The 27,524-nt window shown below is 42.0% G+C and overlaps 1 protein-coding gene and 1 pseudogene across 1 annotated transcript in view; one reads left to right on the top strand and one right to left on the bottom strand.

The window, feature by feature from the left end:
- Window positions 1–19,470, bottom strand: part of LOC111154621 (arginine-glutamic acid dipeptide repeats) — a 497,893-nt gene extending 478,423 nt beyond the window's left edge. The window contains exon 1 of the mRNA XM_022514341.1: window positions 19,425–19,470. The gene's annotated coding sequence lies outside the window, so the exon portion shown is untranslated. The remainder of the gene's footprint in view (window positions 1–19,424) is intronic.
- LOC111154843 overlaps window positions 14,566–27,524 on the top strand; it is a 23,489-nt pseudogene continuing 10,530 nt past the window's right edge.

The following is a 27,524-nucleotide window of genomic DNA, read 5'->3' as shown; positions in this document are numbered from 1 at the left end:
TTATTTATAATGCTCACAGGCTATCATGGTTCAGAACTTTTTGGTGAAGCAAGAAAAATCATGAAGGGCACAGCACATACACGGTGTGTTTAAAAGATCCAGTTACTCACTCCTATCAAACCCATATCCCATCTCTGAGCAAAACATTATTTCTGGAGTTATATGCACTGTTTCCCACAGGTCACCCAGTTCTCAATCTCACACTGATTTAAATGCACATATTACCCAAGAATTTCTATTTTTTTTTTTTTAGGGCAGTGCTTCTAAGGAAGGAAACAGCCCCAAGTGGAAATGGAAAACACCCACAAGCTAAGTTAAATGCTATGTTCAAGCCACTCATGTTCACATTAGTCTCATCCTAAGTAATCACACTACTGACCCAAGTGTCAGTCAGCATCAACACCAATCTCCATAGGAAGAGCTAAAGAAAAGAAAATCTAATTAAAAGCCCAAGAAAAAATCCACTTTCAAAGCTGCACCCCAAAGGCCAAGGAACTTTATGGTAGGGAAAAAAATCCCAAAACATGAAAAAATTAGTAAGAAGAAAAGAGATGTTAAGGGGGGAAAAGAGGAGACGTTTTAATTTAAAGGACTAATAACTAATAACTATCAAAAATAACTTTCCAAACAGAGGAAGCATAAAAAGATGAAAAAATAATGGAAAATGGAGAGGGTTAAAATGCACAGAATCACAATTTTAAGGATATTTTACTAAGAAGAATAGGAAACTAAACGTTTTTGCCTGCGTGGCTCAGTGCCTTCGGCTCGGGTTATGGTCTCGGGGTCCTGGGATCGAGCCCCACATCAGGCTCTCTGCTCGGCAGGGAGCCTGCTTCCCCCTCTCTCTCTGCCTGCCTCTCTGCCTACTTGTGATCTGTGTCAAATAAACAAATAAATAATCTTATAAAATCAAAACAAAAGAATGATAGATTTGATTTTATCAAAATCAATTAAAGAAACCATCTACTATGAGCCTATGTTGACACCTTTTCCCAAGTGGAACAACCATACAGATGAGGATCCCAGACTTGGCCAATAACAAGGGCCACTATTCTATGGGAGTCCTTGGACAGGAGCTGCCTAGGACTCTACTAGATGGGAGCCAAAGCTAGAGGACAGAAAAGGTTTACCCTAAAAACTCAGTCTAACAAATTACTGGTATCCTTTTTTCCACACTAAAATGTCTGTGTGAATTATAACCAAGAACACACACAGGCCAGATCATTACTGTTTTGTCTTGTTTTTTTCCCACATCACTACTGTTCTTAATGTGAAGCAAAATAATCATCATATCAAAAACACAAACACATACACACGTTAGTTGTTAAGAAATCTCATAGTAACTACAAAGGATTCAATTACCCATCTTAAAAAAAAAACTGACTTACTAATTTTAAACACTTACCATATTTTAAAAATCTTTTTATCTCAGAAGCTCTTTTCATGTCAGACTTTTCAGAAAAAGTCAAAAATCTGTATTACCTCCAACAGTTGGAAATCAGTTTCAACGAGTTATTTAAAAGAAATCACTCCCAGTATCCAGTATCACAGCACTGAGATTCCAAAGCAGTTGTCATGCCTAATTCCGTATCAGAACCCAACTACCACGGCTGCACTCCCAAAAAGAAAGGCCTACAGACTAGAAAAATAACGGCAGAAGTTGCATTTCCCATTTCATATTTTGAGCCTAATATACTGATGAGTCTGGAAAGAAAGAGAAGACCTCAAGTTCAGCTTGACAGTTATTTACTACAAATAATAAAGCAGTGACTGGCACTCAATTTTAAAATAAATGACTAAAACCCACGGGGTGTGTGTGTGTGTGTGTGTGTGTGTGTATATATATGTAAAGGGTAAACCTTATGGTATGTGAGTTATAGCTCAATAAAGCTTTTACTTTTTTTTTTTTTTTTTTTTTTTTTTTTTTTTTTTTTTTTTTTTTTGAGAAGAAAGGGAGAGAGAAAATCTTAAGCTGACTCCACACCCAGCACAGAGCCAGCCGCCAGGCTCAACCTCACAACCCTGAGATCATGACCTGAGTTGAAATCAAGAGTCAGACACTGAACCAACTAAGCCACCCAGGCACCCTAGGCTATTATTTTTTTAAATAAATAAATGTTACTTAGAGGGTGCCTGCGTGGCTCAGATGGTTAAGCATCTGCCTTCAGCTCCCAGGGTCCTGGGGTCAAGTCCCACATCAGGCTGCCTGATCATGGCCTGCTTCTCTCTCTCCTGCTGCTGCTCTAGAGCCCTGCTTGTGCTCTCTCACTCTCTCTGTCAAATAAATAAATAAAATCTTTAAAAAAAAAAAGTTACTTAGAAAGAAGTACTCCATATATAAACCACCTGACTCTATTACTGAGAGTCCACAAAATGTGTATTTTAGGGCGCAGAGCTGTCTCATCTGGAAGAGCATGGGACTCTTGATCTTGGGGTCTTGAGTTCAAGCCTCATGTTGGGTGTAGAGATTAATTAAATAAATATAAACTTTTTTTTAAATGTGTATACTAAATTTTGATATATAAAGATCATCAACTTCACTTATAATCAAAGAAATGCAAATTAAAATGACACTGTACACTCTTCACCTATCAGGTTAGCAAAGATTAAGAACTCTCATAATACCCAGGGTTGGTGGAAAAATAAAGAAACTGAACTCCAAAACATTCTTTGTGCACACTGGCATATCTGAGAGAGCAATTTATTAACAGCTTTCAAAATTAAAAATGTACAAGGGCACCTGGGTGGCTTGGCTGGTTAAGTGGTTAAGCAGCTGTCTTTGGGATCACCTGGGATCAAGCCCCCCCCCCCACCTCGTCGGGCTCCTGCTCAGTGGAGAATCTGCTTCTCCCTCTCCCTGCCCCTCTCCCTGCTTGCGCTCACATAGGCATACGATCTCTCTCAAATCAATAAATAAAATCTTTTTAAAAAATTAAAAATGTTGGAGCATCTGGGTGGCTCAGTTGGTTAAGCTACTGCCTTAGGCTTAGGTCACGATCCTGGAGTCCCCGGATCAAGGCCCATCTCAGCAGGGTGTCTGCTTCTCTCTCTGACCCTCCCCCTTCTCTTGCTTTCTCTCGCTCTCAAATAAATAAATAAAATCTTTTTTTTTTTTAATGTACATACCTATGGATCCAGCAATTCCAATTCTACAAATTTACAATACAGATATACCTAAACAGCTGTACAGGTACAAGGATTAAAAAAAAAAATCAGAACCAATTTAAGTATCCATCAATGGATGGGAAACTGAAGTAAGTATACATCCATACAAATATCCCAGCTGGCAGTTGTTTTAAAAAAAAAAAAAAGACGGGACGCCTGCCTGGCTCAGTTGGTTGAGCGGCTGCCTTCGGCTCAGGTCATGATCCCAGCGTCCTGGGATCGAGTCCCGCATCGGGCTCCTTGCTCCGCAGGGAGCCTGCTTCTCCCTCTGCCACTCTGTCTGCCTGTGCTCACTCTCTCTCTCTCTCTGACAAATAAATAAATAAAATCTTAAAAAAAAAAAAAAAAGACCTGAGGTATAATTACAAGTACTGACTTGAAAAGTATATGCTTGAAATATTAAATAAAGAAGAATTCACTATAGTATATGTAGTGTGTACACGTGTTTATGTATACATAGAAAATGTCTGGAAGAATATTGGGGGAATAAGCATTATTCTTTTTGAACTGTAGGAATGTGATTACAATGAGCACATATTAATTTTATAATTACAATTTGTATTTAATTTGGATGAATCAGGCTCTCAAATAAAGCCTTCCCCTGGTGTTAAATCTCCCCATGCTACGACCCCAACTTGTCTTTCCAGTGCTTCATGGTTCCAGCCAAATCAATCTGTTCTTCCTTTGAGAAATCAACCCAAAGGATTCCTCTCCAAAATACTCTTAACAACTTGGTCTGAACAGCTACCAGTAACAGCTTCAAATATAAACTACTTCAGCTGAAAGAACTACATATGCCTGCATCCACTACTGAACATTTTAAAAGAATTTTTTAAAAAAAGGAAATCAAAACATATTTAATAATCCTCATCATAGAAGCAACAAGAGTTCTCCCCATTTCCCATCTTTGCTCCATGCAATTTCCTGCCTGAAATCCTCTTACCTACTTATCACATGTCCAAATCCTGCCAATCCTTCAACACAGGTTAAACACCTCCTCCTATACCAAATCTTCCCTAATGCCCCCAGCCAGAGCTGATTTTCTTAAACCATAGGATCATCCCCTCCTGAGACACATTCCTCTATCAAGCAGTCAACAGTGTACATGTCTTATTCCTATTGGGGAGAAAACTCATCAAGGGCACATAAGTGTCTAGGTCACCATGTATGCCTCATTTCATACATGAATTAAACTGGTATTTCACTAAAGCATATAAGAAACGGCAAGAGTCTAAAAAGCACAGGTTTTTCCTATTTAATTAGGTAATAGTTATGTACCACAAACAACAGAAATAGGACAGGTAAGGATCCCTCTCTCTCTACACACACACACACACACACACACCCCACCCCCACCCACGCCCAGCGCTCTAGTATGCCTCCTTAAAAGGCAATCTCACACACACACAGACACACACACACACACACACACACACACACACACCGCCCCATCCATCCACGCCCAGTGCTCTAGTATGCCTCAAATAATAAATAAAATCTTAAAAAAAAAAAAAATACTGGGGCACCTGAATGGCTCAGTGGGTTAAGCCTCTGCCTTCGGCTCAGGTCATGATCTCAGGGTCCTGGGATCAAGCCCCACATCGGGCTCTCCACTCAGCAGGGAACCTGCTTCCCCCTCTCTCCCTGCCTGCTGCTCTTGTGATCTACTTGTGATCTCTCTCTCTGTCAAATAAATAAATAAAATATTTTTTAAAAAAATACTGAAGGGCAAATTACCCAATGTGTGTGCATATGTGTCTGTTTCAAGATTTTATTTATTTATTTGAGAGTGAGAGAGGGTATGACCTGGGGGGGGATGGGCAGAGGGGAGAGGGACAAGCAGACTCCCTGCTCAGCAGGGAGCACGTTGTGGGGCTTGATCCCAGGACCCTGAGATCATGAACTGAGCCAAAGGCCACCCAGACATCGCTACCCAATGTGTTAATAACACATTATCTGTTGGGATTTGGTCAGAGTGCCAGCTGTCCTGCAAAAAGGAGTCTTCCCTTCCTCCAAACTAACAGAATCTCTGATTTCTTTTGACTAGGCACATAGCCATCTCCACGAAAGACTACATTTTCAGCTTCCCTTGCAGCTATCAGTGGCCTGAGGATTTTGTTATAATTAAAGGGACAGAGCAGAAGTGATGTGTGTAATTTCCTGGAAAGTATCCTCACAGGTTGGGGATATACCAAGCTTTTGCCCCTTCCTCCTCCCACCCTGGTAAGAATGCAGAACTGACCAGAAGAACTAGAGATGCTTTTTGACTAAAAGGAGAAAATTGGGACTCCTAATGAGCATGAAGGTACCATACTAGCTCAGGGATGTCCATGCTTTACATGAAAAAAAAGGAAACTTCTACCTTGTTCAAGCCATTGTTATTTTGGGTTTCTGCCACTCACCGCTATACCTAATCCTACTTAAACAAGGCAAAACGGGGAACCTGGGTGGCTCTGTCATTAAGCGTCTGCCTTCAGCTCAGGTCATGATCCCAGGGTCTTGGGATCAAGCCCCACATTGGGCTCCCTGCTTAGCGGGGAGCCTGCTTCCTCCCTCTCCCCCTCCCCCTGCCTGTGTTCCCTCTCTCACTGTGTGTCTGTCTCTGTCAAATAAATAATAAATAAAATCTTTTTAAAAAAAAAGAAGGCAAACCTACAAAGAGTACTATATGTATTTATTAAGTACTACTTCACTAAACAATTTCTAATACATATTTTATATTTCCTAGGATTAAAATAACTTTTTTGATGATTCAAAAAACTAAGAAGCACTGAAATGTCTTTCTATACTATATGTAAGATACAAAAATATTATTAGCAAGAATTTGTCCGAAAATCAGCATCCTGAATATCTTTTGGAGTCAGGTAGGAGATTAAGCCAAATCTCCTGTATAATTGACCTCAATAAACTACACAGTAATATTATCCAATCAGTCACGTGACAAGTGAATACTTGCTACATTCTTCACGCACTAGATACAAAGGACACAAAGATGACCAAAGCAGTGCCCTCCTGGAGTTGACAGCAATATACCTGAGGTTGCAGAATTCGAGGGCAACACTCCAGATGCCTCTCTTCTAGCCTCCCAAGTTAATTATACCCCTTCTGCTACCATGTTCGTGTTTCAGACTGAGTATAATATGATTAGGCTTCAATCCTGCTCTACTAACATAATCATACATAATCATATTCCTCAAAGATTATACTCCCATTACCAAAATTAAAATCAACATATTACCAAAATGCCATAGCAGCTATCACTAATGGTGGGTCACTTTTCCAAATGGCAAATCTTATTTTCACATAACATTTCTCCTTAATTTCATCTCAAAAAGTAAACTTATCCCTAAATTTAAAAAATATTTTGCAGTTCCCCCTAGCTCCCAGGGAATGTCCTATAAAAAAGGTCCGAAAGTAGGGCTGCTAGACAGATGGCCAACCATGTTTAGTTATTCCTCACAGGCCATTAAACCAAGCTCACTAAAGAGCAGAAGCTGGACCAACAAGATGCCTTGCACTCTCTCTCCATCCCCTACCTTCCTGGATCTCTCTAAAAGGAAAGAATACTAACCTGATTGGGTCAGAGTCCAAAACACTGACTGGACATGTTTATAAATTTGAAGATCAAATGCATATTAAACATGACACATATATATGAGGGTTTGCTATCTTACACTTGCTCATTTTTCTCTCTTTGGGCATTCTGTAAAGTAGCCAGCCTAAGAATAGTAAGATAGTAGGATTTAGGAGGAAGGGAGATCCCTTGCCCAGGCCTTAAGTTTAACCAATTGCTACAACCCAAGGTATTAGACAACTCTACATGGCTATTTTGGCCAAAAGCCCAATTAATAATAAAATATCCTGAATTTCCCACTTACCATGGTTCTACTTATATATATCTCCCTCAGGATCATCACAAGGAAGAAAAACAACTAAGCTATTACATTCTGATCACAATTCATTAACACCCCAAACCTCACTATGACTCTACAGTCTGTGTCATTGGTATTTAATCATATACAATTCTGTAGCATTTCCTATCCAAGAAATAATGAAAGTTTTAGTTAGTAACTCAGCACTTATTTAAGCCCTGTAGAGTTGACCCACTGATCCTAAGTATCTCCTGGTTACTGAGTATTGCAGATAACAAAGAAGCAAACATAACAGAAAGCTAGATCTCTAGATGACAATCATAACAGTAAGTAAGTTTTAAAGACTAGCACTTAGTGCTTACCATTTACCAGAAACATTTTAAGCATCTTGTACGTATCAATTACTTTGGTCCTCCAACTGTTATCCCCCATTTTACAATAAGTAAACTGAGACCCAGAGAGGTAAGTAATTTGCCTAATTATTTTTTTTAATTTATTTATTTAACAGATAGAGATCACAAGTAGGCAGAGAGGCAGGCAGAGAGACAGGAAGGGAAGCAGGCTCCCTGCTGAGCAGAGAGCCTGATTCGGGGCTCGATCCCAGGACCCTGGGATCATGACCTGAGCTGAAGGCAGAGGCTTCAACCCACTGAGCCACCCAATTTGCCTAATTATTAAGCAGCAGACTGGGGATTGAGTCTAGAGCTCTTAACTATTTTGTTCAATAGTATGATGGTTAAGAGTGGACAAATACCAACTGGTACATTTTAAGGCTCAGTATTCAAAAGCCATCCAAGGAGACAAGAGGGCAACGTGGATCAGGATCTCAGGAAAGAGATTAGGGCTATATATTAATAAACTTGCAAACTAGACACTAGGTAGAACAAGGTCACATTAGAAAACAGTACTGGGAAGAAGTTAATAAATAGAATCATGAGAAACAATATGTTTTCTCAATCATGAGAAACTACTTAAATATTAAGTAGTTAATGGGGTGCCTGGGTGGCTCAGTAGGTTGAAGCCTCTGCTTTCAGCTCAGGTCATGATCCCAGGGTCCTGGGTTTGAGCCCCGCATCAGGCTAACTGCTCAGCAAGGAGCCTGCTTCCCCTCCTCTCTCTGCCTGCCTTTCTGCCTACTTGTGATCTCTCTCTGTCAAATAAATAAATAAAAATCTTAAAAAAAAAAAAGTAGTTAAAATAGTTGAAAGTTGACATTTTAGGCCAAACTGGTAATGCAGTAGGGTTGTATCTTTGTATGTTATATATATATAACATACACTGTATTACATATCAAAATATATAATAGTTACACCTACTCTAAGGACACTAGAACATAATTTAACTATAATGACTATAGGTTTATGGTAGCAGCTCTGTTTTTATTGTACTGTTCATCATAACTAAACTTTTCATGCTAAATCTTTAGACAATAACACTACCTATAGCACTGCTGCTACGAGAGAAAATAATCTGCTTAAAGATCTATCTTCAGTTATGTTTTCCAGGGTATAAAGCTATGAAAAGATCGCCTAAATACATGACCACCTTTCAATGATTTTAAGATCTCCAATGTTTACATTTATACAGCATGGGAACTGAGACAGATCTTACACAGTTTAATTGTTAGCATTTTTTTCACTCTTAGCAGTGCATAAAACAATGGTACATCTTACTAATGACCACATCTTAGATACAATGAAATGTGTCTTCTAGAATACATTTAATTCAACATGTAAGCATATATACTGCTGTAGTTAAAGCTTTCTGACTTCAATGGTTTTACAATCTAATGGAAAGAACATGACTTAACATTAAGATACAGGGATGCCTGGGTGGCTCAGTCAGTTGGACGTCTGCCTTTGGCCCAGGTCATTAAGTCCCACATCAGGCTCCTTGTTCAGCGGGGAACCTGCTTCTCCCTCTGCCAGCCACTCCCCACACTTGTGCACTCACACATGTTCTCTCTCTCTGGCAAATAAATAAATAAAATCTTTAAAAAAAACACACACACATTAAGATATAAATGGAAGCAATAATCATTCACACAAGATGTAAGTGTCTTTTCACCATCTTTCAATGCGGCCATAATGGTGCACATGAATGTCCTGGGCTGAGGCTCTCAAGAGCATCACCAATGCTGAAGAGAGCCAAATGCCAAGTTCTTATTAGGCCATGCTCCAAAGTCATTGTCCGGTTTCTAACTGTGATGATAAAGCATGGCTACACTGGTGAATTTGAAATCACTGACGTTCTCAGAGCTGGAAAAACTGTTGTGAACCTCACAGGCAGGTTAAAAACATGTGGAGCAGTCAGCCCCCGATGTTATGTGCAACTCAAAGGTCTAAAAAGATGGCATAATAACCTACTCCCGTCCCACCAGTTTTGTTTCATTGTATTAATAACCTCAGCTGGCATCATGGACCATGAAGAAGACAAAAATACACAGGAGCAAAAACCCTGGGATTCTTTTTCCCAGGATGTAATACTTATGTATAAATAAAATGCCTCGGGGCACCTGGGTGGCTCAGTGGTTAAAGCCTCTGCCTTCAGCTCAGGTCATGATCTCAAGGTCCTGGGATCGAGTCCCGCATCGGGCTCTCTGCTCAGCAGGGAGCCTGCCTCCTCCTCCTCTCTGCCTACTTGTGATCTGTCTGTCAAATAAATTAAAAAAAAAAAAATCTTTAAATAAAATGCCTCAATGGACCCCCCCCCAAAAATTGATAAAATAAGCGGGAGGGTAAACGAACTGAAGAAAAGAAAAAAGGTACTTGGTAAGAACTCACAGTAGCCAAACCAAAAAAAAAAGGCAGGCATCCTAAGCACAGTTTTAATAGAAACTATATATCTGGGGTCCCTGGGTGGCTCAGTTGGCTAAGTATCCAACTCTTGATTTCAGTTCAGGTCATAATTTCAGGATCCTGGGATCTAGCCCTGCACTGGGCTCCATGCTCACCGGGGAGTCTACTCAGGGATTTCTCTCCCTCTCCCTCTGCCATTCCCCTGCCTCTCTCTCTCAAGTGGGTAAAGAAATCTTAAAAGAGAGAGAGAGAGAATTAAACCTGATGTAAGAACAACAGGAAGAAGGTAGAGAATAAATGATATCTGAACAAAGATAGAAGGAGAAGATGAATGAGGTTATGGTCATGCCACTCTCCTCTAAGATCCAGCAACTACTCTCCAGTTAAAGTAAAGCATTGCTTGAGGATAACTAAACAAAAGGGAAAACATTTTTTAAGTCTTCTATATTTTTCTCCTTTTAACCCCTGTAGTGGTTTTATGGGAGGGGGGGTGTTTTTTAAGATTTTATTTTTTGAGAGAGAAAGAGAGAGAACATGTGGGGGAGAAGCAGAGGGAGAAGGAGAAGCAAACTCCCCTGCTCAGCAGGGAGCCCGACCCAAGGCTAGATCCCAGGACTCTGAGATCATGACCCAAACTGAAGGTAACTGCTTAACCAACTGAGCCACCCAGATGACCCCCAGAGTAGTTTTAAAATAAATCTACAGGGGCGCCTGGGTGGCTCAGTGGTTTAAGCCGCTGCCTTCGGCTCAGGTCATGATCTCGGGGTCCTGGGATCGAGTCCCGCATCGGGCTCTCTGCTCAGCATGGAGCCTGCTTCCCTCCCTCTCTCTGCCTGCCTCTCTGTCTACTTGTGATCTCTCTCTGTCAAATAAATAAATAAAATCTTTAAAATAAATCTACAAACTCTTTGATATTCCTCCTTCAAGAGGTGGAGCTTATTTTCTATACCTTTGCACATGGACTGGACTTAGTGACTTGATTTTAACGAATAAAGTATGGTAGAGGTGATGATGTCTGACTTCTGAGACTAGGTCAGAAAAAGCATTGAGGGGGCACATGGGTGGCTCAGTCAGTTGAGCGTCTGACTCTTGGTCTCGACTCAGCTCATGATCTTAGGGTTGTGGAATTAAGCCCTGCCATTGTATCAGCCTCCATGCTGAGCAGGAAGTCAGCTTGAGACTCTCTCTTCCTCTTCCTCTCCCTCTCCCCCAACTCATGCACAAAATCTTGCCTGCTTCCCCACCAAAATAAATAAATAAATCTGTTTTGTTTTTTGTTTTTACTTAAAAAAATGAAAGAAAGAAATGGCATTGAGCATTCCTTCTTGCTTCTTCTTTCTCTCTCTTTGATCACTCCTTCTGAAGAAAGCCAAATGCCACATCACGAGGTCACTCAGGTAACCACACAGACAGCAGGACGCTTCAGAGAACTCCTGCTCACAGCCAAAAGAGTTAGCCATGGGGAAGCAGAGCTTCCAGCCCCAATCAAGCCTTCAGATGACTGCACCCCAGCTAACATTTTGACTGCAACTTCAAGAGAGACCTGAGCCAGAACCATTCAAGCCTAACCACTCCCAAATGAATACCGCAGAAACTGGAAGATAATAAATATTTACTGTGTTGTCACCAAGTCTTGAGGTAATTTTTTATGCAGCAATACATCACTAATATAACCCCATGGCACTTTGTGTCTCTCAAACACTTATGTTTATCTTTTAACAATTATGTGTATATAAATGGCCAGTAGAGACATTAATTTCTAGAAGGCTGTTCTCTTCATCTTTACATGTCTGCAAGGTTTACCTCAATGAGCTATAGTCATGTACTTGAGGATTTTTTTTAATATTTGTTGATTCTTGCCAGTGTTTATATCTGCAGATGTCCAAAAATGAAGTGATTACATCCTTGAATAAGAGCACAGCTAGTGAAGTGGGGTAAAAAAAGAAAATATTGATTTGACTGTGATCTGATTTAAAGATGGAATGAGGGATTATAGATAGAACAATCAAAAATAACTCCAGAATGGGGCCCCTGGCTAGATCAGTCAGTAGAGCATGTGACCTTTGATCTTGGGGTCAAGTTTGAGCCCCACACTAGGTGAAGAGATTACTTAACACACACACACACACACACACACACACACACACACACACACCCTACAGAATGACATCTGTAAAAGGTGGAAAAGGCAGTCATTGGAAGTACCTTGGAAGTACTGGAGTGCAACGCTTGCTTGAAGAAACCAGTGTAGAGCAGCAAGTGCTGTAATAGTAACACCAAACTTACTTCATTACCCAGGAGAAAAGTACAAGCCGCTTGACTAAGAAGGACTAATTTTACATGTGTTTCTCAAACTGTTCTACAGAATATTAGTTTCCATAAGAAGGCCAAATGTATTCTTTGGGGCAGGAAAAAAACAAAAATAGGGGCGGCCTGGGTGGTTCAGTGGGTAAAGTCTCTGCCTTCGACTCAGGTCATGGTCTCAGGGTCCTGAGATCAAACCCCCCACTGGGCTCTCTGCTCAGCAGGGAGCCTGCTTCCCCCTCTCTCTCTGCCTGCCTCTCTGCCTACTTATGATCTCTCTCTGTCAAATAAATAAAATCTTAAAAAAATAAATAAATAACAAACCAGACAAACAGAAAAATGAGAAAACCCTCTGTAAACGACAAGATATTTCTGAGCCTTTAAGGTTTTAAGGCACATTATAAATTTACTTGAGGGTAGGGGGGAGGGATAATTGGGTGATGGGCATTAAGGAGGGCACTTGATATAATGAGCACTGTGTATTATATGCAAACAATGAATCACTAAGTTCTAGCCCTGAAACTAATAATACAGTATATGCTAACTAACATAAATATAAATAAAGAATAAAAAATAGGGATGCCTGGGTGGCTCAATCTGATAAACATTTGTCTTCAGCTCAAGTCATGATCCTAGGACATGGGATCGAGTCCCATGTCAGGCTCCTAGCTCAGTGGGGAGTCTGCTTCTCCCTCTGCCGCTCCTCCTGCTTGTGTTCTCTCTCTCTCTCTCTCTCTGACAAATAAATAAAATCTTAACAAAAAAAAAAGAATAAAAAATAATAACAAAAATAAATTTACTTGACCTCAAAATACTTAAAATATTCGCAGCATATTCGTGTGCCATGAATACAGTTTGGGAATAAAGGACTTGGTAGGCAGGAAGGTAGACCACATAGGTGGGTAGATTCCCAGGAAAAATACAAGACAGATGTAATAAATGATCTCACCTAAAAAAGAAATCTTAACTACCATTTATGATGATGCAGTTTCTTAAAGGAAAATAAATTGTTGGATAAGCTATCAAAAGCAACAACAGCCATACCAGATGTCAGGAAAATAAAGATGGGAAAAACATGATAGGATTTAACAGAAGAAAAAAATCCCCTCCCATAGGCCATGGCTCAGAATGCCTCCCATTCCCATACCTCCTACTGTGTACCTCAGTGAGATACAGCTTGAACAAGTGAGCAATCCACCATCTGGGAGGCTGGTAGGTAGCTTAAGAAATGGTCTGGCTCCAAACCCTTAATCAAGAGTCCTATCAGATCCTCTCTTGGGAAACGTTAATTAAATATATAATGAGTCCTTAGTAGAAAAAGTGGAAGCAGAGCAGAGGCATAAAGACACAAAGAAACCAGAGAGAAAAGAGCAGAGTGAATAGAAGAAGGTTAGGTGAGCCAGCCCTGCCTGTTTAGGGTCTTGTGCATAATACCTGCCTTCAGTAAAAAAATATTTTAAGTTAGTATAATACTATCCGACCTCAACAACTTTAGGTTGTTGAGACAGCAACAGGACAGCAGGACTGCAAACTGATGATACCCCTTCAGTCACTTCAGGGACCCACACATAAAGAAAGAAGAGGGGAGGGAAAGAGGAATGAAGGGCAGGGGAACATTGGCACTGGATATAAAAAGGAGCATCTAGTTTAAATTCACCTGAATGTCTTCATATAACAAACATCTTTTTAAATCAGTGTTCAGCCTTTGCTTCTCATTAGGAATCAACCAAAATTGTTGTAGCATTGATACACCTCCCCAGTGCAACCATGTTCTGCCCTCCAGAGAGTCCCCAGGCAGCTGCTCCGAATTCATACATGCAGACACATGCCCACATTCTCACCTGCTCACACTCCCCACAAATTTAGTCAGCCCCCATACATTAAGTGCCACCACCAGCCCACTCGCCCTGCTCCCCACCTCCAGAAGTAAGGGGGTCAGGAATCAGACCTCTGGGAGCCTGGTGAACATGTACAGGTGTCAATGAATGAGTATATGCATGCTCTGCTGAGTATGTGTGTGACCACATGTGCTAGCGTGGGTTTTTTTTTTTTTTTTTTTTTTTTTTTTAAGTTTTTTTTTTTTTTTTTTACAGACAGATCACAAGTAGGCAGAGAGGCAGGCAGAGAGAGGAGGAAGCAGGCTCCCTGCTGAGCAGAGAGCCCGATGCGGGACTCGATCCCAGGATCCTGGGATCATGACCTGAGCCGAAGGCAGAGGCTTAACCCACTGAGCCACCCAGGTGCCCCAACTAGCGTGGGTTTTTGTAAGAGGGGCTCTCCCCTGCTGCTCTAAGAGTCTGTCTAGAGATCCGGCATCGCCAGACTTGCTCACAAACTCTCTTTCAGCTTATTCCAGGCCCACAATGTCAATACCATCCCCTTTAGAGTGGTGTGGTGTCCTTATGCTACACAGAGCCTGCGCAACCATGGACAGCCCTGGCACCAGGGTATGTCTCAACAAATCCTTCCTGCTGAGGAGGCAACAAGGTAATCTGGTCACTGGAGCTGGGCAGGATCCTTATCCCAAACAGTACTCCAGCATCCATGAGGCCCATCAGAACCTGAGGTTCTTGTTCTGTGAGGCCTGATTCTCTAGGTTTCCAGTTCTGTTCCTCTTTTCTCCAATACGTGAAATGACTTGAAGGTTTTCTGTTCCTTGCAACCAAATAAGCCTAACCAAACCTTTACAAATCATATGTATAACTGGTTTTAAATTAGGGCATGACCTATAACTTCAACTTCTGATGCAAAAGCCCAAGACAAATAGGCTGTGAAGATTCCTCAAATACTAAGTGGTCTAATGAATTAGAGGTCATATCATTTTGTAACCTAACTATATAAGGAAATATTTCACAAGTAAACATATTGCTTATGGTTGCTGATACACTGGCAAATTTTACCAAATAAAAACAATTTTACACTGACACAAACAGGTCACTTTACCAAAAACCTCTTGTATTAGCAGTCCAATCTGACCTAGTTAGCCAATATACAGACACATGGCATAGATTATATTACTTGGCACACCAACAAGTTAATTATACAAATCACAATTCCAACCAAAACTTCATTCTCGTACATATATTTAGGATTTGAACATGTCTGAGTTAATGCGATCAAATATTCATTAAAATGGCTTAAGCAGGGCACCTGGGTGGCTCAGTTGGTTAAGCGACTGCCTTCGGCTCAGGTCATGATCCCGGACTCCTGGGATCGAGTCCCATATCGGGCTCCCAGCTCCATGGGGAGTCTGCTTCTCCCTCTGACCTCCCCTCTCATGCTCTCTCTCTCTCTCTCTCTCTCTCTCTCTCTGACTCTCTCTCTCTCAAATAAATAAATAAAATCTTAAAAAAAAATGGCTTAAGCAATCTTAACCATTTTCTAACAAATAAATGTTCACTTAAACAGGACAAGCAAAGCTACAAAGTTGGAATAACTATGAAGATACTACTAATAATTAACAATCACTTAAACATGATACAAAAGGAGTTTCTAGTTGTTGAAAGACTCTATGATCAGCCGGAGCACAGCATTATCAGAGAGTGATTATGTAAAACAATAACTATTGTTTCAGGGTGTCTGTATGTGTAAAATGAAGTTCACAACTATGTTACACTAATGACTCTAAACATCTGAATTTTCTGCTATCTTAACCTTCCCATCAACTGCAAAAGAAGCAGCCATACGCAGTTAGTTGGAAAGCACAGAATTCCCAGAACTCAGTATATACAACTTATTTTACTACTTAAATGTTTTTTTGATTACTGGGATTTGAACAAGATGTTAAAGATTCAAAACTAATTTTAAAACTAATGGTGCTTACTCAATCCATAATAATATTCAACATACACTGGTTGTAGAAGGGCACAGGTCATATTCCTCTGTGTGTGTGTTTTTATAGCACCTGGCGTATTTTTGTACACAATACATATAATTGTTTCAAGACTTACAGTGATTCTACCCTACTTTTTAGAAACCTTTTGACTGACCACCAAGTCAAAGGTGAAAAAGTAACTGGTACATTTATTTCTTGATTTGGATTACCTTTTTGTTGTGAACCCGTTCTCAGTTACTCTAGTTACCTTGCAACAAAACACTGGCAGAGCATATACTGGATTGAAATTACTAGCCACTATTCCTACTGAATAAATAATACATTCGAACTGTTCACATTTCATTTGTAAAAGGTACACAACTTCAGGGGTAACACTCTTAAGTTCTGAAAGCAAAGTGAATCAGAAATCACATTCCTTAGAGTCTGAAACAGGTGTTGATTCTATGCGGAGTCCCCCTTGCCTCTGCAAACCTCTCCCAACAGTCCACTCCACTAAAACAACAGAGATGGGGTAGGATGTGTGATAAAAAAACCTTCTAGACATTTATCAAACAGATTATCTCTGAAACTACACTTTGGATTACAAGTCTTTGGGAAGGAATTTGGCCTTCTGTGTTAATCTGTGTACACATTCATTTCACATTTTCTCTTGCCTCTGTTTTTTTTTTTTTAACCTAACCCAGAGAATAAGTCATCCTATCAGACTTAATTTCATTTGTTTATATGACAATTGAAAACAACACTACTGCAACACAACACTACTACATCCGCAAAAATACTGATTTTAGTGAGTTCCTCTCTCCCCCACCTCCCCACCATCCCCAAGAAATCCCAGAAGAAAACGCCTGGGTCCAGAGCTAGGATTTTTCTTTTCTACTGGGTAGGTCTATTTGACTTTTTACTAATGATACTGAAAACTTTTTAAAGACTGCTAGTGTACGTACAATATCTAACACCAAGAACACAAATAAATCCCTTTATTTTGTTTAGTATTCTAAGACAAACTATGTTTCTCATAAAAAAGTATCAATTCAAAAGAGTCTTTGGAAGTCACTATTTGTAAATAATTCTGATAATAGAACAAATTAATGTCAAGACACAGCCAATAACATAAAAAGCCTCGATGCATCCGTGCCAGTCAAAGGACATCTGCATTAGCAGCTCAGGGAAGTGGCATTTGCAGGAAGGCACTACAACTGCGTTCAAAAGAAAATCATTAGGCCTCAGCCGTTAATCCCCTCCCCCATCCTCTTCATCAGGATCCCTCAAAGCAATTAACCGGTAGAAGGTGCTATTCTGCAACCCACAGTATTCACACCAACCTCCATCCTTGGCCCAGAGCTGGGTTTAAGCCAGGCGGACTCTATCAGCGTATTCCCTGTCCAATAGTCAAGGAAGCCTCTACACCAGCCCCCGAAAGAGAAAAACAGATCTTTCTTTATAACCCCTACTTACAAAACAAAAAAATGACCTCTCAATAGCCAGCATACCTGATTATCAACCATCAGACCACTAAAATGTCAAAACACACAGACACTCTTTGCTAAATATTAACCACAAATGTGATCATTATCATCTTAACTGAGACAATCTACTTCTACCTAGAAAAGACCCTGATCACATTCACTACAGTAAGAGTCAACTGAACAAGTCACTGTCCCCAACAAAGTCAGGGGCAATGAGGAATAGGAAGGATGACTATAAGGTCACGACATATAGAAAGGGTTTTCATCTTTACATACACAAAAAAAGAGCAGCAGAAACTAAGGCTGCAGAGGAAAGAAGGGAGGTGGAGGAGTCGAGTCTCTGAACATGTTTTTGAGTGTCCTTTAGTTTCCGATATACTCTTCTGCCTCTTATAAGGTTGCAAAAAAAAAAAAAAACGCCAGACATGAGATGGGTGAAAAGAAAGCTGAAAAAGAAAAGCGTCCACCCTTCCCCCATCTTCTCTCCTCTCTCCCAAAAAGAGCTGTGTTTGTCTGTGCAAACCTAGTCCCAAATATGGGAGAGAGAGAATGAATGTGTGTATGGAAGAACAATGAGCCCTCAGCCTGGTATTGTGAGTGTGTGTGTGTGTGTGTGTGTGTGTGTGTGTGTCTTCTGCCTGCCTGCCTGCCTCTGCCTCTTTTCCCTTCGACCTCAACAACAACAGGGAGAGCTGGAAGCCAGCTTTTCCTCCAGGCCATCAAAACCAAAACTGGTTTATAATTTACAGTGGAATTAACTCAGCAAGCAAATCCATGGAAGAAAATAGCTACCCAAAGATCATTTTATTATTGTATAGATCCATCCTCTCTCCCCTCCCCCAACAGACTGAGACTAAAGAAACCAGTGTACATCAGACAAAAAGGTCTCTCTTTAAATGGAAAGCAATTATCAAAACTGTTCCATATCTAAACAGAGGATGCATTAATTTATGTTACACCAAAATGTTTGTTTTGTAATTCACCAAGTTTCCCTTTTACTATTTATCTTTTTTTGTGTTTAAAAATTTGCTTTGGGGAAAGCTATTTCAGGATTCATACAAAACTACTTTCTAAATGTCCCTTAAAATAGCAACACATACTGAAACATTTAAAGCACCCAGTTTCTCAAGGACACATTTTGCTTAAATCAATGTTTGAAGTCTGTAATCCAGAAAGATTGTAAGCAAACCTTGGAAAAGAGGCAGAGGAAAATGACAATTCAACAATGAATCATTTTGTTTCCTTTCAACAACTTCTCAAGCAACCAGTTTCAAAGGAAACCTGCAATACTTTCCCCTCCCAACACACACACACACACACACTCTCTCTCTCTCTCTCTCTCTCTCTCTCTCTCTCTCTGTAAAACTACCTCTCTTCTTTCCAAAACCTTAAAAAAATAAAAATAGAAGTCACTTTCTTTCAGGGAGCAGAACTCAAAACATGGTGGTAAGAATCCCATTCTCCTGCAAGTGATTTGGGGTTTCATAATTTAGTAATCACACACAGCAAAGAACTGGAGATTTAGAACACAAAGAAGGACTCTTTCCCTACTGTGAAAATACTACTTTAAGAAAAGCCCTCCCCCAAGACCCCCAAATCCACAAACAGTCAAGAAATTTACAGTTTGGGTCTTTCACTTCCTTTCCTTCCCCCCCCACCCCAACCCCCAGTTCAGCCAGTAATTTAGTCACATGAAACAGGTTTTAACCTCAGACAAGTCCGACAAGATCATTAATAAGCAGCAAAGACAGAACCGGGGTCGGCAGGCGAATGGGACAGTTACCTGGCCCCGGCAGGGCCGAAGAAGTCCCCGGCCCTTTATTCCCGTCCCCCCGGACGCGCGCAGCTCGCACGCCGGCCTCCCCTTCCTGGCTCCCGACGGACCGAGGAGTCCAAGCCGACCCCCTGCCGCCCCACGCCCGTCCCTAAGTCGAGCGGCCAGGAGAGAAGGCAGCTGCCACGCGCCGGCAAGTTGGAGACTTACCTTCCCCGAATGCGCTACACCATCAATGGAGGTGTGTTCGTCCGGCTCCCGGGAAAGAGGGGGACGGGGCGGGAGGCCCGCGGGGCTGGGGACCGCCGGGCTCGGGCCGAGAAGTGGCCGGCCGCGGGGACAGGGCCGGGGGCTGCGGGGGCTTCCCTCCCGTGACCTCTGGGACGGTCTCCACTAGCTCCCTGCTCCTCGCTCGGCCAGTCCTTCAGAAGCGGGAGCCCAGGATCATGTCTGGTTTTGTTTTTCTGAGGGCGAGGGGCTCCCTGAGGATGATGGTGATTTTTTTTTTCCTCAACTAGGAGAGAAAATGAGGCAGAGACAATATGGGAGGCGAGCGAGGGGAGAGCACGGGGGAGGCGGAGGCGGGGGCGAGACCCAAGGCGGGCGAGTGTCTCGGGCGTGCGGGAGGAAGAGGAGGCTGAAAGCACGGGGGGCGGCTCGCGAGCGTCTGTGGGAGCAGCGGCGCCTCGGCGATGGTGGCCGAGCCGCGGCGGGGCTGCTGCACCGACCCACCGCCCACTCCGCGCTCGGGCCCGGCCCACCTCGCAGTATCACGCCTCGCCATTGGCGCGTCCCGACGTGACGCACACGGAGGTCGGGCCAACGAGAGGCGGAGGGCGGGCGGAGGGGCGGGACTTCTTGCGCTCTCTCGTTTTCTCTCCCCTCTCCTCTCTCTCCCTTTTTTTTTTTTTTTTTTTCTTTCTAATAAAAAGAGCAAGAGAGAAGGAGGGGAGCGGCCGGGCTGTGCCGACGCCGCTGTTCGGGCTCGAGCGCGCGCTCCGGGCGGCGGTGGGCTGGGGCTGGGCCCTCCCCCCCACCGTCGGAGCGCGTCTTTGTGCGGAGCCGCGGCCACGGCGCGCTGCGGGCTGGTCCCACAGGCGCAACCGGCCAGAGTCCCGCTGCCCTTGCTATTACCAGGGTCACAATTTGCGTTTTCAGCCACTTCAGACGCGGACTCATATTCCTGGGGGTGGGGGGGACACGGAGTGGGTTCCGACGATTCGCTTAAGGACTCTTAAGAAATTCTGATGGGATTGAACGTTTTCAAAATAAATCTACAGCAGAAGATTAATTAAGAAAGAGAAAAACGAAATTCGCAGGTCGCGCTGCTTCTTTGAAAAGAATATAATAAAGAGGAAAAGCCTGGAAAGTCTCCTCAAGGAATAAAGAAGGGACTAGAACCCCAGTCGCAGAAGGAATGTTAGGGAGAGAGCAGTGTGCACAACCCTATGCCGTAAGTTTGAAAAATAAAACCTTTTTTTTTTTAAATCCAAATATCACCTTTTTCCTTTGAGAAACCTAGTATTCTGTCCCACTTCCCAAAAGGCTGGTAATCACAGGGTCTGCGGTGCTGTAAGGGGAGTGAGGGGCAGGCCAAATGCTCATATTCTATTTAATATAATTTATAGGAATGAGGGGTTTGGAAATTTTAATTATGACTAGCAGTTTTTGAAATGCATATCATGTTTATAGAGTTCTTTCACACACCCTGGCATGAATCCAGGGCGAATCATCAACCTATTGTTGGTTTGTTAATATACTCTAAATGCTTATTGGTGTCCTCATACCATACACTCTCCCTGAAGGAGTTCAGATCTGTATATAATAGAATAATTAAGGGATAGAACACAGCGCAAAATAATTCACTCATCTATTTCAAATAAAGTGATAATTTTCTCTTTGGAATATCTATTCAGATTACAATTTCCACATACAGCAGTTTCTTTTAAGAATAATTTGGACTAGCACATATCATTGGACTGTGACCCAAGAGGTCTAAAAACAAACGGGTCTTTGCCATTTCCTTTCTGAGTAACTTACAGCAAGAAAAACCCTCTCTTGCTGCAACGCCTTCAGCTATGAAATGGGAAACGTAGTTAATACCTCATTATATATCTAATAATGTGAGAACTGAATTTTACAACATAATAAATTCAGTAAACGGCTCCGGATATCCTAGATATGGATGGAATTATTCAACATCAGTTTTGGAAATAACAAGGAGTAAAGTGTATTAGATGGCTTACATGTATTACAAGGCTTCAGTGTCCATCACAATCTACACTTACAAGAGCGAGCGGTCTTTCTAATAAAGGTTCAGCCCTGCAGTGGGCAAATGGACAACAGTTTTTCAGAAGGTACCTGATCTTACACTACATTAAGCAGGGAGGGGAGAGGCGCTCAAGACCAGTCAACCACATTTATCATAGCATTAGGGCTTGCCATTACTGTCATTTATCTATAAAAATATAGATTTGGGGTGCTTGGCTGACTCGGTTGAGCATCTGACTCTTGATTTCAGCTTAGGTCATGATCTCAGGGTTGTAGGATCAAGCTCCACAAAACGCCACAACAGGTTATGCACCCAGCAGGCAGTCTGCTTAAGGTTCCCTCTCTCCCTCTCCTTCTGCACCTTCTCTCTTCCCTCTTAAAAAAAAAAAAAAAAAAAAAAAAAAAAAAAAGATCTAGATTAAGGGGTGCCTAGCTGGCTCAGTTGGAAGAGCATGTGACTCTTGATCTCCAGGTCCTGAGTTCAAGCCCCACATTGGATGTAGAGCCTACTTCAAAATAAAATGTAGATTTAGAAGTCTCAAGACTTCACATTGCTACAAAGCATAATATTATGGTATTGCACCATAAAATTAGCAAACTAGATCTCTTTAACTACAACAAGCCCATGCAAGAACTGTGGCCCAGCCATAAAGCTGGAGAGAATGGCCTTCCTGAGAGGCTGATAATGTAATAACAATACATCTTAATAAAGACAACTATTAAACCATTGACTGACTGAAAGCTTACTACATCCCAAGTGCCAGGCAAACCATGTTGTATTCCTTCGTCTGCTTAGTCCTGACAATAGCCCTGGAGGTGTATTATTATCTCCATCAGAAAGGTCAAGAAACTGGGGCTTGGAGAAGTTAAATGACTTAATCAAGGTGAATGAGATCAAATATCTAGTGGGTCTTTTTTTTCCCCACTATGAAATTTGGAAGAATTTCCTTATTCTCTTTTCAGCAAGCTTTAGAAAATGGGGATTACTTTGGTTATTGAATTTGAAAATATCAAGGACTTTTGTTAAGTCATTTTATGTGTCCTACTATAGGTAGAAGTGATTTCATTTTGTAAACAGAGGTCACATCAGAGACATAATACCATTATCTAAAAGAAACAGGAGAAAGAGGAATTCTTTAATAAATGACATTGGGACAACCAGATAACTATATAGGGAAAAAATGCAGGAAAAACAATTCCTTAGGGGCACCTGGGTGGTTTAGTTGGTTAAGCATCCAACACTTGATTTCAGCTCAGGTCGTGATCTCAGGGTTGTAAGATCCAGCTCCGCACTGGACCCAGGCGTGAAGCCTGCTTGAGATTCTCTTTCTCTGGGGTGCCTGGGTGGCTCGGTTGGCTAAGGGTCTGCCTTCAGCTCAGGTCACAATCCTGAGTCCCAGGATCGAGCCATGAGGGGGCTGCCTGCTCACTGGGGAGCCTGCTTTTCCCTCTCCCTCTGCTGCTCCCCCAGCCTATTCTCTCTCTCTCAAGTAAATAAATAATATCTAAACAAAAGTTCTCTTTCTCCCTCTCCCTGTGCCCCTCCACCTGCTTTCTCTCTCTCTCTCTCTCTTTCAAATATATCTTTAAGAAAAAAATTCTTCAACTAGATTTACTTTATTCCTAAACCCTTCACTCCCCCCAAATTACAGATGGACATTTTTTAAATGTAAAAAATGAAACCACTGAGGGGGCCACTGGCTGGCTCAATTAGTAGAGCATGCGGTCCATGGTTCGTTCCCGGGTTTCGGCACCAAAAAAAAAAAAAAAAAAAAAATTAGTAGAGCATGCAAATCTTGATCTCAGGGTCATGAGTTCAAGCCCCGTGTTAGGTGTAAAGATCACTTTAAAAAAAAAAAAAAAGGGCAGGGGGGTGCCTGGGTGGCTCAGTTGGTTAAGCATCCAGCTCTTGATTTCAGTTCAGGTCATGGTCTTGGTGTGATGTGATAAAGCCCTGCACTGGACTTCACACTCAGCAGGGAGTCTGCTCTCTTCATCTCCCTCTCCTCTTCCCATCTCCCAGCTCTCTCTCTCACTTTTTCTCTCTCTCAAAAAAATCTCTTTAAAAAATTGCGGAGACTTTACCATGGTCTCTTATAGGATCCTGTGAGACCCACTGAACTGCTATTTGTTAGGTTGAGTTTAGGAGTTTACTTTATTACTTTCCTTTGTAACCCACATATAGTTTATGTTTATTCTTTTTTGTATATTAGATATTTTGTGATTATTTTAATGAAACCATGAAAGTAACTAGAGGAATAGCATATTTTTTTCAAATCATGGATTGAAGAAGTCTTTTCTAAGCATGACAGGAAACCCAGAAGCCATAAAGGAAAAACACCAGTAAATTTTATGCATGCATATTTTACATCTCTGTAAGGCATAAAAAGACATCACAATAATCCAAGAAAAACACACCTCATAAAGTACTAACTTCCTTTTTTCTTTAAAGATTTTATTTTTTAAAAGATTTTATTTACTGGGGTGCCTGGGTGACTCAGTCAGTTGGGTGTCTGCCTTTGGTTCAGGTCATGATCCCAGGGTGTTGGGATGGAGCCCGGCATCAGGCTCCTTGTTCAGCGGGCAGCCGGCTTCTCTTCTCCCTCTGCCTGCTGCTCTGCCTACTTACACTTGCTCATACTCTCTCTCCCTCCCTTTCTCTCTTAAAAAGATTTATTCGAGACAGAGTGAAAGAGTGAGAGAGAGCCGGAGAGCAGGGCGAGGGGCAGAAGGAGAAGCAGACTCTCTGCTGAGCAGGGAGCCTGGGACTCCGGGATCATGATCTGAGCCATAGGCAAATAATCAACCAACTGAACCACCCAGGCACCCCTAAAATACTAACTTCCTTAATACAAATAGCTCTTATGGATTTGGAAGAAAAAAAATTCAGAAAGATGGAAAGAAATATATGAACAAAAAATTCACAGAGAAATGTGTTCAATAAACATGATTCAGTCATAATAAAGTAAGTAGAAATTAAAATCATCTCTCAGATTAGGGAATTTTTTTTTAAAGATTTTACTTATTTATTTGACAGACAGAGATCACAAGTAGGCAGAGAAGCAGGCAGAGAGAGAGGAGGAAGCAGGCTCCCCGCTGAGCAGAGAGCCCGATGCGGGGCTCGATCCCAGGACCCCGGGATCATGACCTGAGCTGAAAGCAGAGGCTTTAACCCACTCAGCCACCCAGGTGCCCCAGATTAGGGAATATTTTTAACTTCATAATACCCAGTATTGATGAGCATGAGGAAAACAAGTACTGTGATGCACTGTTGGTAAAAATGTAATCAGTCCCTTTTTTAAAACACAATTTGGCAACCACCTATGGAAAGGTTAAATATCCATATCCTTTGACCCAGAAATTCCACTTCTAGAAGCTCATTCTACAAATAATCTTGCATAAATGTACAGAAATATACACAAACACGTATATAATTGCAACATTGTTTATAATAGTGAAAAACAGGAAAAATCCAAACATCCATCAACAAAGAACACTTGAATAAATTATCGTACAAACATACAATGGAATACTTTATAACTTTCAAAAAGGATTAGGTAAGTCTGAATTGATATAGAATGGTAATCAGGATTCAGAGCTAAGTGAAAAAAGCAAGTCACAAAACAATGATGCAAAGTATAATTTTATTTGTAATGTATAAAGTAAGCGCTACACCCAAAATGGGCTCGAACTCACAACTCCCAGATCACAAGTCACGTGCTCTACCCACTGAGCCAGTCAGCCACCCCCTAATTGCATTTTTAGAAGAACAAATTTGTCTATGCTTCAAAGATGTCTAAAAACATAGTCACCAGGAAAATGTTTCAAGTGAGGCCAGGGGGCGTGGAATGACGAGTAAGGAGGGAACAGGAAACAGACTTTTGATTTCATTCTACTCTGTTCTGTTTGATTTTTTTTTCTCTTCTTATCAAGTATGTATAATTTGTATAATTAAAAAAAAAAAGAATTCAAGTCCTTTGAGCATATAGCTGGTAACTAGCCTTCATAATTCACCAGAAGTACTCGAGCTTTAGAACAAGTAAATTATTTTCCTCCAAAATGCCTTCAGCAAAACGAGGGTGCCTTACCAAGCCTGCTAACGGACTGGAGCTTGTTTCCGGGCATTTTCTTTGAGATGGCCTTCCACATTTCCGCCGTGTGAGTGCCGGCCAACACAAGCTTCAGCCCTCTGCCCTTGCACTTTTGCAGGGTGAGCAAGAGTAGGGCTGAGTACTCCCCGCCGTGGTATGTCTCTGGGCGCTCAGCACACATTGGATTTACCCACAGTGGGTTTTCGCTTCGTAACGTGTTGGAAATCGGAATCCCAGTCCTTTCCCTCAGGTCAAGTAAGTGACCCCCAAGAGTCCCCGCACGGAACTGAAATGGCGAAATGGGTGATTATGGCACTAATTACGGAGGCAGGAGTCACACATGCAGATGTGTACAAAAGGGAAACCGCTTTGCAAAACTCAGAGCCCCTTTCCTTTGTGTGCACGTGACCGACTGTGGATAACAGTGAAGTTTCTCCGTTCAAGTCCAGGCTCCAGTGAATTTTCTTTCAACCAAAGGAGAAGTGAGTCTGTACACCAGCACACCTACAGGCAGATCCCAAGGCAACCCTGCTCCACTGAACCACATCAGATCCAGTGGAAGGACGCTCTTCTCTGAGTCACGCTCAGCCAGCCAAGGCCACAGCCTGGTGTCCAGGGGCAATGGGCGCCTTCTGGATAAGATCGAAACCCAACATCTGACTTCTGACCACACGTGATCATTGAAGAGTCTCACAGGGCTTCGCGAAAGAATTAAGAAGAGGAGATGCTGATTTTCATTGTCCTGGCCCAATTCCAAGTTTGATCGTTCGCAGTCCTCCTCCTTTGTCTGCCTGCCATCTCCCTGAGACGTGCTATTGCACAGTTCCCGTTATAAACAGCTGTCCACTGTTAGCCGAGCGAGCCAGAGAGCCAGCGAATTCCACCCTGGGGGAAGCTGCATTTCAAGATAAACATTTCCTCCGCATCTTTGGTAAATTACTTAGATTTACCTTGGAGGAAAGATGTGGTCTTCTGGCGAGAATAAGGGCACAGTAATGGGGAGTTAAAAATTATCCACAAGCCCTATTTTGTCTGACTGGTAAACAAGGCAGCCTGGACTGGCTCACAAAGGGGCCCTCAGAAGGGAGAGTCCACAGGAAATAAATTTCAGATTCTAACATTTTCTTTGGGAATCCAGAATTTAATCTGTTTTAAAATATTTTATTTATTTATTTGAGAGAGAGAGCATGAGTGGGGGGGAGAGCATAGGGAGAGGGACAAGCAGATTCCACGCTGAGCATAGAGCCCGATGCGGGGCCCAGTCCTCGGATCTGGAGACCATGAACTGAGCCGAAATCAAGTCACATGCTCAACCCACTGAGCCACCCAGGCACCCCCCGAAATTTAATCTTAAACATTGACGAAGCAGGTGCTATTTGCCACCAAAATTAATTTCTTCAATCTAAGGCATATTGACAAACAGAACAAACAGGCAAGAAACTCTGTAAACCAGAGGAAATAAAATTCACCCTCTGCCATCCAAGCTTCAGCGTCTATGTTGGACATGTCTGGGGGACTCAGTTTAATGCCTGCCTCCTTTTCATTCAACACTTAAGACATCTTTTTCTTTTTTAAGATTTTATTTATTTATTTGCAAGAGAGAGAGAGTGCAGAGGGAGAGTGAGAAGGAGTAGCAGGCTCCCCACTGAGCAAGGAGCCCGATGTGGGGCTGGATGCCAGGACCCTGAGATCGTGACCTGAGCCGAAGGCAGACGCTTAACCCGCTGAGCCACCCCCACTTTAGGCATCTTAAATTCAAATATCAACCCCAAATGTCTCCTTCTAATACTCCAACTTCCAGAATAATTCCTCTCTTTAATCTCTTTTTTCTCTCTTTAATCTAAAAAGGAGCATTTTAGGGGCACCTGGGTGGCTCAGTGGGTTAAGCCGCTGCCTTCGGCTCAGGTCATGATCTCAGGGTCCTGGGATCGAGCCCCGCATCGGGCTC

The sequence above is a fragment of the Enhydra lutris genome, unplaced genomic scaffold (assembly GCF_002288905.1).
Source record: "Enhydra lutris kenyoni isolate GAN:26980312 unplaced genomic scaffold, ASM228890v2 scaffoldscaffold38, whole genome shotgun sequence".
Taxonomy (NCBI): Eukaryota; Metazoa; Chordata; class Mammalia; order Carnivora; family Mustelidae; genus Enhydra; species Enhydra lutris.
The sequence above is the reverse complement of the archived record's forward strand: the minus strand, read 5'-3'. Positions and strand labels throughout refer to the sequence as shown.